Source organism: Enhydra lutris, unplaced genomic scaffold (genome assembly GCF_002288905.1).
Source record: "Enhydra lutris kenyoni isolate GAN:26980312 unplaced genomic scaffold, ASM228890v2 scaffoldscaffold5, whole genome shotgun sequence".
Taxonomy (NCBI): Eukaryota; Metazoa; Chordata; class Mammalia; order Carnivora; family Mustelidae; genus Enhydra; species Enhydra lutris.
The window spans coordinates 35,907,594-35,920,901 of record NW_019154089.1 but is presented as its reverse complement, the minus strand read 5'-3'; the positions used below and the strand labels follow the sequence as shown (position 1 = coordinate 35,920,901).

Below are 13,308 nucleotides of genomic sequence, written 5' to 3'. Positions count from 1 at the left end.
AGTCACTTCTTAAGAAATACCATAAAGTCAAAAGACTGGAGGAAAACATTTATAGCACATATAATAGACAAACCATTAATATTTCTACCATATAAAGAATGAAACATTCAAGGGACTAAAAACTTGATAGAAAAATTGAGAAAAGACAAGTAGACAACTCTCTTTTCTTTCTCTCACACATACTCACACTAAGATGTAAAAATGACCCTTAAACCTGAAAAATGTACAAACTTACCCAAGATTAGAGAAATGTCAATGAAACACTAGAGAGAACGTCACATCTCAGACTGGTAAACAATGGAAGTACAACCACATGGCTAGGCAAGGCTGTAGGGAGACAGGCATCCCTACACAGCTGGTGGGAATGCAAAATGGTACAATTCTTGACAGGAATTTGTCACTACCTAACCAAACTTCAAAAACACTTACTTTTTGATCCAACATTTCACCACTGGGGATTTCCTCTAAAGATAAACCTCCAACAATAAAAAATATGCCCGGATGTGATTATTCACTGCAACATTATGATTACAAAGACTGGGAATATAAGTGTCTATAAAAAAGTGACTGAATGAACCACAGTATATGTGCACACTGAGTACTTTAGCTATAAAAACGAATGAGGAAGAGGCTCAAAGAACCATCCCTTCCAAATCAATAAAAATAAGTCAACGCCCTGACATCTAATAGTAAAACTTATAAATCTCAGAGACAAAGAGAAAATCCTGAAAACAGCTTGGGACAAGAGGTCTATAACCTAAAATGGTAGAAACATTAGATTGGCAGTAGACCTATCCACAGAGACCTGACAGGCCAGAAAGGACTGGCATGATATATTCAGAAAAATATATATCCAGAATACTTTATCCAGCTAGGATGTCACTGAAAATAGAAGGAGGATAAAAAAAAACTTCCAGGGCAAACAGAAACTGAAAGAATATGCAATCACCAAAGCAGCCCTACAAAAAATATTGGAAGGAGTCCTCTAAGCAAAGAGAGAGCCCAAAGGTAGCATAGACCAGAAAGAAACAGAGACAATATTAACAATCACCTTACAGGCAATACAATGGTACTAAATTCTTATCTTTCAATAGTTCCCCTGAATGTAAATGGGGCTAAGTATCCCAATCAAAAGACACAGGGTATTAGATTGGATAAAAAAAGCAAGACCCATCGATAAGCTATATGCGTGAGACTCATTTTAGACCCAAAGACACCTCTAGATATAAAGTGAGAGGGTGGAAACCATTTACCATGCTAATGGACATCAAAAGAAGGCAGGGGTGGTAATCCCTATATCAGACAAATTAGATTTTAAACCAAAGACTGTAATAAGAGATGAAGAAGGACACTATATCATACTTAAAGTGACTATCCAACAAGAATATATAACAATTGTAAATGTTTATGCCCATAAAATGGGAGCACCCAAATATATAAGCCAATTAATAACAAAATTAAAGAAACACATAAAAAAGAACACAATAATAGTAGGGGACTTTAACACCCCCTCACTGAAATGGACAGATCATCTAAGCAAAAAAAAAACAACAACAAGGAAATAAGGGCTTTGAATGACACACTGGCCCAGATGGACTTCACAGATATATTCAGAATATTCAGTCCCCAAGCAACAGAATACACATTCTTGTCTGTGGACATGGAACAGTCTCCAGAATAGATCACATCCTGGGTCACAAATCAGGTCTCAACTGGTACCAAAAGATTGGGATCACTCCCTGCATAATTTTGGGCCATGATGTTTTGAAACTGGAAATCAATCACAAGAGGAAATTTGGAAAGAAGTCAAATACATGGAGGCTAAAGAGCATCCTACTAAACAATGAATGAGTCAACCAGGAATTTAGGAAGAATTTTAAAAATCTTTGGAAACAAATGAAATGAATACACAACTGTTCAAAACCTTTGGGATGCAGCAAAGGCAGTCCTAAGAGGGAAGTATATAGCAATACAAACCTTTCTTAAAAAACAAGAAAGGTCTCACATATACAACCTAATCTTGTACCTAAAACAGCTGGAGAAAGAACAGCAAATAAAGCCTAAACCCAGCAGGAGAAGAGAAATCATAAAGATTAGAGCAGAAATCAATGAAATACAAACCAAAAGAACAGTAGAACAGATCAACAAAACTAGGAGCTGGTTCTTTGAGAGAATCAATAAGACTGATAAACCCTTGCCCAGAGTTATAAAAAAGAAAAGAGAAAAGACCCAAATAAATAAAATCATGAATGAAAGACGAGAGATCACAACCAACCCTGAAAAAATACAAACAATTATAAGAACATATTATGAGCAACTATATGCCAACCAATCAGGCAATCTGGAAGAAATGGGATTGATTCCTAGAGATGTATAAACAACCAAAGCTGAAACAGGAAGAAATAGAAAACCTAAACAGACCCATAACCAGTAAGGAAACTGAGGCAGTCATCAAAAAACCTCCCAACAAACAAGAGCCCAAGGCCGATGGCTTCCCAGGGAAATGCTACCAAATGTTGAAAGAAGAATTAATACCTATTCTTCTGAAGCTGTTTCCAAAAATAGAAATGGAAGGAAAACTTCCAAACTCTATGAGGCTGGCACTACCTTGATCCCCAAACCAAAGACCCCATCAAAAAGGAGAATTACAGACCAATCTCCCTGATGAACATGGATGCAAATAGTCTCGCCAAGATACTAGCCGATAGGATCCAACAGTACAGTATAAGGATTATTCACCACGACCAAATGCGATTTATTCCTGGGTTGCCATGTTGGGTCAACATCTGCAAATCAATCGATGTGATACACTACATTAATGAAAGAAAGGTCAGGAACCATATGATCCTAAAAAAAAAGATCGGGGGAGAACCATATGATCCTCTCAATAGATGCAGAAAAAGCATTTGACAAAGTATAGCATACTTACTTGATTAAAACTTGTCACAGTGTAGGATGGAGGGTACATACCTCCATATCATCAAAGCCATCTATGAAAAACCCACAGTGAATATCATTCTCAATGGAGAAAAACTGAGAGCTTTTCCCGTAAGGTCAGGAACACGGCAGGGACGTCCACTATTATCACTGTAGTCAAAATATTATAAGAAGTCCTAGCCTCAGCAGCCAGACAACAAAAAGAAATAAAAGGCATCTGAATCGGCAAAGAAGTCAAACTCTCACTCTTTGCATACGATATGACACCTTGTGTGGCAAACCCAAAGGACTCCACTCCAAAACTGCTAGAACTCATATAAGAATTCAGTAAAGTGTCAGGATATAAAATCAATGCACAGAAATCAGTTGTATTTCCGTACACCAACAATGAGACAGAAGAAGGAGAAATTAAGGAGTTGATCCCATTTACAATTGCACCCCAAACCATAAGATACCTAGAAATAAACCTAACCAAAGAGGTAAAGGATCTGTACTCAGAACATTATAGAATACTCATGAAAGAAACTGAGGAAGACACAAAGAAATGGAAAAAAGTTCCTCGCTCATGGATTGGAAGAACAAATATTGTGAAAATGTCTATGCTACCTAGAGCAATCTACACATTCATTGCAGTCCCTATCAAAATACCATCAACTTTTTTCATAGAAATGGAACAAGTAATCTTAAAATTTGTATGGAACCAGAAAAGACCCCCAAATAGCTACAGGATTGTTCAAAAAGAAAACCAAAGTTGGTGGCATCACATTTCTGAACTTCAAGATCTATTACAAAGCTGTCATCATCAAGACAGTATGGTACTGGCTCTAAACGAGGCACATAGATCAATGGAACAGAATAGATAACCCAGAAATGGACCCTCAATTCTATGGCCAACTAATCTTCGACAAAGCAGAAAAGAATATCCAATGGGGAAAGAAAAAGTCTCTTTAACAAATGGTGTTGCGGACGCCTGGGTGGCTCAGTTGGTTAAGCAACTGTCTTCAGTTCAGGTCATGGTCCTGGAGTCCCAGGATCGAGTCCTGCATTGGGCTCCCAGCTCCACGGGGAGTTTGCTTCTCCCTCTGACCTTCTCCCCTCTCATGCTCTCTTTCACTCTCTCTCAAATAAATAAATAAAATCTCTAAAACAAACAAACAAATGATGTTGGGAAAATTGGACAGCCACATGCAGTAGAATGAAACTGGACCATTTCCTTTCACCATATACAAAAATAGACTCAAAAGGGATGAAAGACCTAATGTGAGACAAGAATCCATCAGACTCCTAGAGGAGAACACAGGCAGCAACCTCTTTGATCTCAGCCACAGCAACTTCTTCCTGGACACCTTACCAAAGGCAAGGGAAGCAACAAGGGCAAAATGAACTATTGGGACTTCAAGATAAAAAGCTTTTTTTACAGTAAAGGAAACAGTCAACAAAACCAGAAGAAAACCAACAGAATGGGAGAAGATATTTGCAAATGATATATCAGTAAAGGGCTACTATCTGAAATCTAAGGAACCTAACAAACTCAACACCCAAGGAACAAATAATCCAATCAAGAAATGGGCAGAAGACGTGAACAGACATTTCTGTCAAGAAGACATACAAATGGCCAACAGACACATGAAAAAGTGCTCCACATCGCTCAGCATCAGGGAAATCCAAATCAAAACCATGATGAGATAACACCTCACACCAGTCAGGATGGCTAAAATGAACAAGTCAGGAAATGACAGATGTTGGTGAGGATTGGAGAAAGGGGAACCCTCCTATACTGTTGGTAAGAATGCAAACTGGTCTATCTACTCTGGAAAACAGTATGGAGGTTCCTCAAAAAGTTGAAAATAGAGCTACCCTGTGACTCAGCAATTGCATTACTGGGTATTTTCTCCAAAGATAGAAATGTAGTAATCCAAAGGGGCATGTCCACCCCAATGTTTATAGCAGCAATGTCCACAGTAGCCAAACTATTGAAAGAGCCCAGATGTCCATCGACAGATGAATGGAAGAAGAGGGTGTGGTGTGTAGGTATGTGTGTGTGTGTGTCTGTCTATAATGGAATATTATGCAGCCATCAAAAATGAAATCTTGCCATTTGCAACTACATGGGTGGAACTAGAGGGTATTTTCCTAAGTGAAACAAGTCAATCAGAGAAAGACAATTATCATATGATCTCACTGATGTGAGGAATTTGATAAACAAGAGGGTCATAGGTAAAGGGAGTGAAAAATGAAAGAAGATGAAACCAGAGAGGGAGACAAACCATAAGAGACTCTCAATCTCAGGAAATAGAGGGTTGCGGGAGTAGAAACAGGTGGAAGGGTTAGGATGTCTGGGTGATGGACACTGGGGAGGGTATGTGTTGTGGTGAGCACTGTGTATTGTGTGAGATTGATGAATCATGGACCTGTACCCCTGAAACAATTAATACATTATATATTAATTAAAAAAGAATGAGGAAGATCTTTGAACTGATATATTGTTATTTCCAGGTTATAGTGTTAGGTGCAAAGGCAAAGACAGAGAAGTGTAATGTGCTACTTTTCCTATAAGAAAGAAGGGGTGGGTATAAATAAATACATATGCATTTGCTCATTTGTAAAGAGGAGCTGGGACTGATGAGAGTAGTTATTTACAGAGGGTAGGTAAGAGTACTGGGGGAAGAGGGCGAAATGATAACAAGGCATAGAGGATAAAGGGGGTGGGATACTTCTGAGCATATCTTTCCGTTTAACTGTGACTCTTAGACACATAATAATGTTCCTCATACCCAGAACAGGATTAAAATCATCAAGGAGATGAGGAGAATTCGATATGGAATACAAACAATAACAACCATATCGTATTTCACATGAAGAATGCAACCATATTGACGAAGGTGAGTAAGAAAGGTAACTGAAGTTACAGTTTTGATGGGATACTATAAAGCTAAAGACCAATGGATCTGCACACAAATATTGGAGTCCAATTAATTTGTTTTTCACAGGAATAGGGGTTAGAAATTTTGAAAATAAGCGTATGTTAGGATTGAAAAACGAAACATGGTGTGGATAATGAGAGCGTGGGGGCATACTGAAAGAACATGGAAACCAACCTGAAGGAGCTCTCAATGGCCAAATCTAGGACATTTTGAGCAATAAAATAAATAATGACAGTAATATATTCTAATCCACTGAATACAGAAAAATCCATGAGTCCATACATGTTAGAATCCCAGTGAAATATAGAAGGAATGTTGGGAAGAGGGAAAAAAAATCACTATTAGACAAATAACATTGTAATAACAAGGAACACCTATGGACGCTAAAATTATTGGGTCAAAGTATGATCAAAAGCAGGATTTTATGGGGCACGTGGGTGCGTCAGTTTAAACCATGGACCCTTGATTTCAGCTCAGGTCATGATCTCAGGGTCATGAGATCTAGCCCCCCATTGGGCTTCACATTCAGTGGAGAGATTGCTTGAGATTGTGTCCCTCACCATCTCCCTCCACTCTCCCCATCCCAACTCGTGTGCTCACCCTCTCTCCCTCTCTAAAGCAAAACAAAATGGGATTTTCATGGTTTCAAGGTTCTTACAAGATATCAACTGCAAAGGGGAGAATCGTCACTTTATGGTGAGAAAACTGTCAGGCGCCCCCTTAATCAAATGTAAATCACTAAGTTAACATCACTAATAATAAGACATTGACCTTGGGCACCTCCCAATATGAGGCACTGATAAAACACAATGAGACTTGTGTGGTATTGTAAGAAACGGGTTAACCTCAGTGAGGAGAAAAGAGACAAACCCAAATTGAGAGACACTACCAAATAAATGCCCAGTATTCTTCAAAAGTGTGGGGCCATGAACAATAAGGAAAGACTGAAGAACGGTCACAGATCAGAGAGAATAAACTGTGGGCTCTTGAATTCAATGCTGGATTAGAAAAAGGCCCAGAAACAGGATTTCACCAATGTCAATTACTTGGTTTTGATCATTGCATTAGGGTTCTGTAAGATGTTAACATTAGTGAAAGCTAGGCGGAAGGTGTATTGGGAACTCTGTATTATTTTTGCCACCTTTAAGTTTTTTCAAAATAGAAAGTTGTAAAAATATATTGCTGAAGTTTCCATTTTGAGGTACAAAGAGGGTATGAGCTAGCTCTCATGCCACTTCAGCCCAGCAAGGGAGACAAATGTATGCAAGTAAATACCACAACTGTGGTGTGTTACAAGATAGAAGATCCTGGGGACTACAGAGTCTGGGTTGGTGCATGAAATCAGAGAGGGTTTTCTTGAGGACGTAGCAGCTGACATCTGAGAAATGAGGAGGAATGCATCAGGGAATGAGAGGAATAGTGTATGGGGAAGTTCTGCAGCAAGGGGGTACACGGTGTGTTTAGGGAACCGGACAAGGGCTGTTAGGACTGGAAAGAAAAGGTGCTGCTGGTGCAGGAAGAAGCTGGAGAGGTGGGGAGGGGCCAGCTCACCCAGGGCCTTGCAAGTGGGTCCCAGTTTTTGCCAAAGCAGCCCAGACAACAGAGAGTTTATCCTCCATTGTTGCGACTAGACTGATCAGTTTGGGTCCTATTGGTGATCTTCAGAGTGCTGATTGCAATCAGAGTGTATGTTGTACCCATCACACAGTGGCTGAGTTTTCTTGTCTGGTAGCTTACCTCCGTGACCTATAAGCCCAGCTTCTTAAGTTGGAGTCCTCCTGAAGATCTTCCCTTTCAAGGGTCATATCACTTCAATTTCACTTTCACGTGGTATTGGCATACCAGGCAGAAGTTCTGCCCCCTCACCCATTTTTTTTTTTTTAAATCTTTGAACTCAGGGACTTGCTCGAGGCTCTCCTGTGTAGGTCTGAGTCAGCCTGGACACTGTTTGCCAAGAGCAAATCTTGTGCGTCCTTAGGAATTTGCCTTTCAGTTTCATTGCCAGGGGCACTGTGACTTATAAACGGTTGCACTTGGGTCACTTGGAACCAACTCTGGATGCCTCCATTTCACGTGGGTGACTTCTGCTGCCCATCACGCCTCCCACCCAGGCAGAGCCTGTGTTGCTTTAGCAATATCGACTTGAGTTCTGTAGCAATCCCAGTTCTCTTATTGCTCCTTCTTTCAGGGGGCTTGCTGAAGATCTGAAGTCCAGCTCTGTCATTTTAAGACTGATCACATTTGTCCAGCAGAGAACTACAATGGGAAACATTTCTGAAGGTCCTGGTCGGGGGTGGGGGCAGGAATGAAGTGGGGAGAATTCAGCCTGCATTGTTGCAGTTGGAATGGCCAGTTTGGGTCCTATCAGTGATCTGAAGATCTGAATGTAGGTTGCAATCAGATAGCATGTGTTGCGCCAGTCGCATGATGCCTGACGTTCATTGTCTGGTGGCTTACCTCCCTAATCTGTTTTGCATTGTTTTATTTTGCATGCAAACTCTAGTGCCAAGGTTGGCTATCCACTATCTATAGATTATTCAGTGCTATGAGAAGCAGAGATTCTTACATTCCTTTTCCCAGAGGTTCTTTTGCAAGCCAGGATCTATTAGCTTCATGGACTTTGTGATTGTGCCTGAAATTGCATGTAGATCTTAGCATGTGCACATATATGTGAATTTTATGAAGGAGGATCTATGACTTCCATTAGAATCTCAACAGGGTCTATAACCATCTCCTACCCTAAGGTCATAAACTACACTGTCTTACTTGCATTTTTATTGCCCTGTATTCTAAAGGAAGTCTTCACTATATTCCCCAAAGCCTTTCTCCATACTTGTTGCCTGAGTCTCAAAAGAGCAAAGATTTTGTTATTGGTTTATAGCTTTCTTATCTAGTGATAGGATGCTTCTCTCTACCCCCCTCTCTTTCATAGCTACTTCTCATCTCTTCTAAGAGGTTGTTGCTTGACATCTGACTATTGGCAATGGATGATGACTGAAGATGAGAACTCTCCTAACTCTGCTGGGATTCCTGGTGTTCCATAGCATCAATCATGTTATAGAAGGGAAGGTTGAAAGTGATATTACTGGGCGCCTGGGTGGCTCAGTTGGTTAAGTGATTGCCTTTGGCTGGGGTCGTGATTTCGTAATCTCAGGGTCTTGGGATCAAGTCTTGCATCGGGTTCCTCCTGCTCTGTGGGATGCCTGCTTCTCCCTTTCCCTCTGTTCCTTCCCCTGCCTGTGTTCTCTCTCTCTCTCCGTCTCTGCCAAATCAATAAATAAAATCTTAAAAAAAAAGAAAAGTGACATTGCCTCTAAGTATTCATTATACTATACATTTATGCTTTACATACTTTAAAAATAAAAAGTTTTTTTTTACATTGTGTTTCCACTATAGTGAAACAAATCATCATTAAAATTTCCCCTTACATAAAGTTTCCTTAGTTGTAAAATCAATACATTACTGTTAAAAATACAATAACACAAGCAAGCAAGCAAAAAAAAAAAAAAAGCATAAAATTTCACTCCTAACTCAACCAACTTGGTGAAAGTTCCTATAACATTTTATGCTCTGCATACCCTTTAAAATTGCTTGACTATATGCAAATGACCTCTTTTTAAAAAAGAACCAACATGGAATCATGCTTCGCATTTTATTTTTAACAGTTGTATTGAGGTATAGCTAATATTAAACTGCACATATCTAAAGTGTTTAACTGGTAAGTTTTGAGATACATACCCTGGGAAGCCGTCCTCACAATCGAAATTATGAACACATTATCCATAACGTCCAAAAGTTTCCTCATGCCCCTTTGTAATACTTCCCACTCACTCCATCCACCCCTTCCCCTTTCAGAAACCAGATTTGTTTTCTGTCCCTCTGGAACAGGTTGCATTTTCTACTATGATAAAGCTATCATGAATATTTATGGACAAGTCTTTTTACAGGTATATGCTTCCTTTTCTTTTATGGGAGTTCCAGTTCCTCCACATCTTTGCCAACTCTAGTAGGGTCAATCTTTTAAATTTTAGATAAATCGTGGTATCTCATTATGACTTTTATTTGAATTTCCCTAATTACTAATGATGTTGAACATATTCTCCTATGCTTATTTACCAGCCACATATCTTCTTTGGTAATGGGTCTGTTCAAACTTTGTCTATTTAAAAAAAAAAAAAAAAAAAAAGTTGTTTCCTTGTCACTGAGCTTTGAGAGTCCTTCATGTACTCTGGGTATGAGTGTTTCCTTAGACATAACTTTGCAAAGTTTTTCTCAGACTGTGACTTTTCCTTCCATCCTTTCAACAGTGCCTTTGAAGAGCAAAAGTTTTAATTTTGACAAAGTCTACTTTAGTGATTTGTTCTTTAATGGACTGTGCTTTGGGTGTTGTATCTAAGAAATTTTCACTTAACTCAAGGTCACAAAATTTGTCCCCTAAGATTTCTTCTAAAAATCTTATAGTTTTAGGTTTTATATTTAGGCCAAATGTCCATAGGTCTATTTTGAGTTGATTAATATATATAATGTAAAATATGGATCTCTTTTTTTTGGCATATTGATATCCAATTTTTGTAGCTCCATTCCTTTTTTTTTTTTAAGATTTTTATTTATTTATTTATTTCAGAGAGAGGGAGAGATCACAAGTAGGCAGAAAGGCAGGCAGAGAGAGAGAGGGAAGGGAGCAGGCTCCCTGCTTAGCAGCAAGCCTGATGTGGGACTCCATCCCAGGACCCTGGGATTATGACCTGAGCATAAGGCAGAGGCTTAACCCAGTAAGCCACCCAGGCGCCCCTGTAGCTCCATTTCTTGAAAAGGCAATCCTTTCCCACTACTCTGCACCTTTGTCAAAAATCAGTTGCCCGCATATGGGTAGAATTTATTCTGGGCTCTATTTTGATCTATTCATGTACTCGTCTGTCTTGGCACCAACACCAGTTTTGGTTACCATAGCTTTGTTACAATTCTTGAAATCAGACAGTGTTAGCTCTCGATCTTTGTTCTTTTTCAAAAATATTTTGGCTATTCTAGGTCCTTTACATTTTCGTATGAATTTTAGAATCAGCTGGTCAACTTAAAAAAAATAAAAATCCTGCCAAATTTGGTGAGAATTGATATCTTTTTTTTTTTTTTTTTTAAAGATTTTATTTATTTATCTGACAGAGAGAGATCACAAGCAGGCAGAGAGGCAGACAGAGAGAGAGGAAGCAGGCTCCCTGCTGAGCAGAGAGCCCGATGCGGGGCTCGATCCCAGGATCCTGAGATCATGACCTGAGCTGAAGGCAGCGGCTTAACCCACTGAGCCACCCAGGTGCCCCGAGAATTGATATCTTAACCACAGAGTCTTCTCGGTCATTAACAAGGCATGTCTCTTCATTTATTTAGGCATTAATTTCTTTTAGTAATATATTATTGTCTTTATAAAGATTATATTTTATAGTCTTTAACAGGTGCCTCATATATTTCATCAGATTTATCCCCCATTATTGCATATTTTGATGCAATTTTAAATGCAATTTCTGATTGTTCTCAGCTAGTACAGAGAAACACAATTGGATTTTGTATACTGACCTTGTGTCCTGAAGCTTTGTAAACCAATTAGTAGTAGCTTTTTTGTAGATTCCATTGGGTTTTCTACATTGGTATCATGCCATCTTCATTTTTAGTATATGTGCTGCTGAAGTGAGTACAGCATGCCATCTTCATAAAGATGGTTCCTTCTTCCTTTCTGATCTGGATGCCATTTATTTCTTTTTCTTGCCTAATTTCATTGTCTAGATATCTGACACAATATCAAATAGAAGCTGTGAGAGTAGACATCTCTGATTTGCTTCTGATCTTTCTTTTTTTAAATTTTATTTTACTTTTTTTCAGTGTTCAAAGATTCACTATGCATCACACCCAATGCTCCATGAAATACGTGCCCTCCTTAATACCCACCACCAGGCTCACCCAACTCCCCAATATGCCTCCCCTCAAAAACCCTCAGTTTTTTTTCTCAGCATCCACAGTCTCTCACGATTCGTCTTCCCCTCCGATTTCCCCCAACTCACATCTCCCCTCCAACTCCCAAAGTCCTCTGTGTTATTCCTTATGCTCCACAAGTAAGTGAAACCATATGATGATTGACTCTCTCTGTTTGACTTATTTCACTCAGCATAATCTCCTCCAGTCCTGCCCATGTTGATACAAAAGTTGAGTATTCATCCTTTCTGATGGAGGCATCATACTCCATTGTATATATGGACCACATCTTCTTTATCCACTAGTGTGTTGAAGGGCTTCTGATCTTTCTTACAGGGAAAGCATTCATTTTTTTTCCATCAAGTATGACATTAGCTGTAGGTTTTCATAGATGCTTTTTACTGGTTGTGAAAGTTCCCTTCTATTCCTAGTTGTTGGGAGTTTTATATTAGGAATGGATGTTAGATTTGCCAAATGCTTTTCTGTGTCTATTGAGATGATTATCTCTTTTTTTTAGATTGTTAGTAATGGTGAATTACACTGATTTCAAATATTAAACCAATCCTGTATTCCTAGGATAAATCCCATTTTGCCATGACATATTACCCTTTTAATATATTGTTGGATTTGGTTTACTAAAATTTTGCTTACAATTTTTACATTTATGTCCATGAAATATTTTGATCCATAGCTTTATCTTCTCATAATGTCTTTGTCTAGTTTTGGTTTACATATGTTTTTAATAAACAAGCCTTTTCCCACTGATCAATCACAAACATATTTGCCTATCAATAGATGCATTTTTTCAATGTGTGGCAGCATCACACCATTTTATTTTGGATGAGTCATAACTTAACCTAATGTTGGATGTTTGCTTCCAATTTTTTAATATTATAAAAAACACAAACTCTCCTTTTGCATAAATTTTTGCAAACCCAAAATATTCTTAGGATAAATTCTCAGGACTAGTGGGTCAGAGGGCCACATATTTAAAAATTTATGTATTATAAAATTGTCCCTCAGAAAAGCCATAACAATGTATACTCCCATCTGCAGAGTACAAGACTGTCTGTTTTTCAAAACCCTTCCCAATACTAGGTATAATTTTTGTTAAGTAGGTCAGTAGTCCTTGCACATGATGAAATCCTTCTCTCACGCAAATTGCACAGCCTCTTCAGCCTAAATAGTTCTAAGTGGCCTTGAGATATGAGAGAAAAAAGAGAGAGAGAGAGAGAAAGAGGTAATGTCTTCTAGGTAGGGAAGTCACCACTACAACAGATTGCTAAGAATTATGTTTGTATTCCTTACCTTACTTCTGGTAGGCCCATATCTCCAGGGCAATAATGTGGCTTGCTAAATGGCAAACACTTTTATTTTCACACAGGTGGTTGAAGGATAAATTCTTCTTTTCACTTTCAGAATGTTGTATCTAGATGAACCCTTAACAACCAATTCGTCCAGTATCTCATTTCATAGATGGGAAAAC

The 13,308-nt window shown here is 38.7% G+C and overlaps 1 protein-coding gene across 1 annotated transcript in view; it reads right to left on the bottom strand.

Annotated features, from left to right (window-relative positions):
- LOC111140983 (solute carrier family 36 member 3) overlaps positions 1–13,308 on the bottom strand; it is a 49,626-nt gene that overhangs the window by 11,776 nt on the left and 24,542 nt on the right. The gene's annotated exons all lie outside the window — the stretch shown is intronic.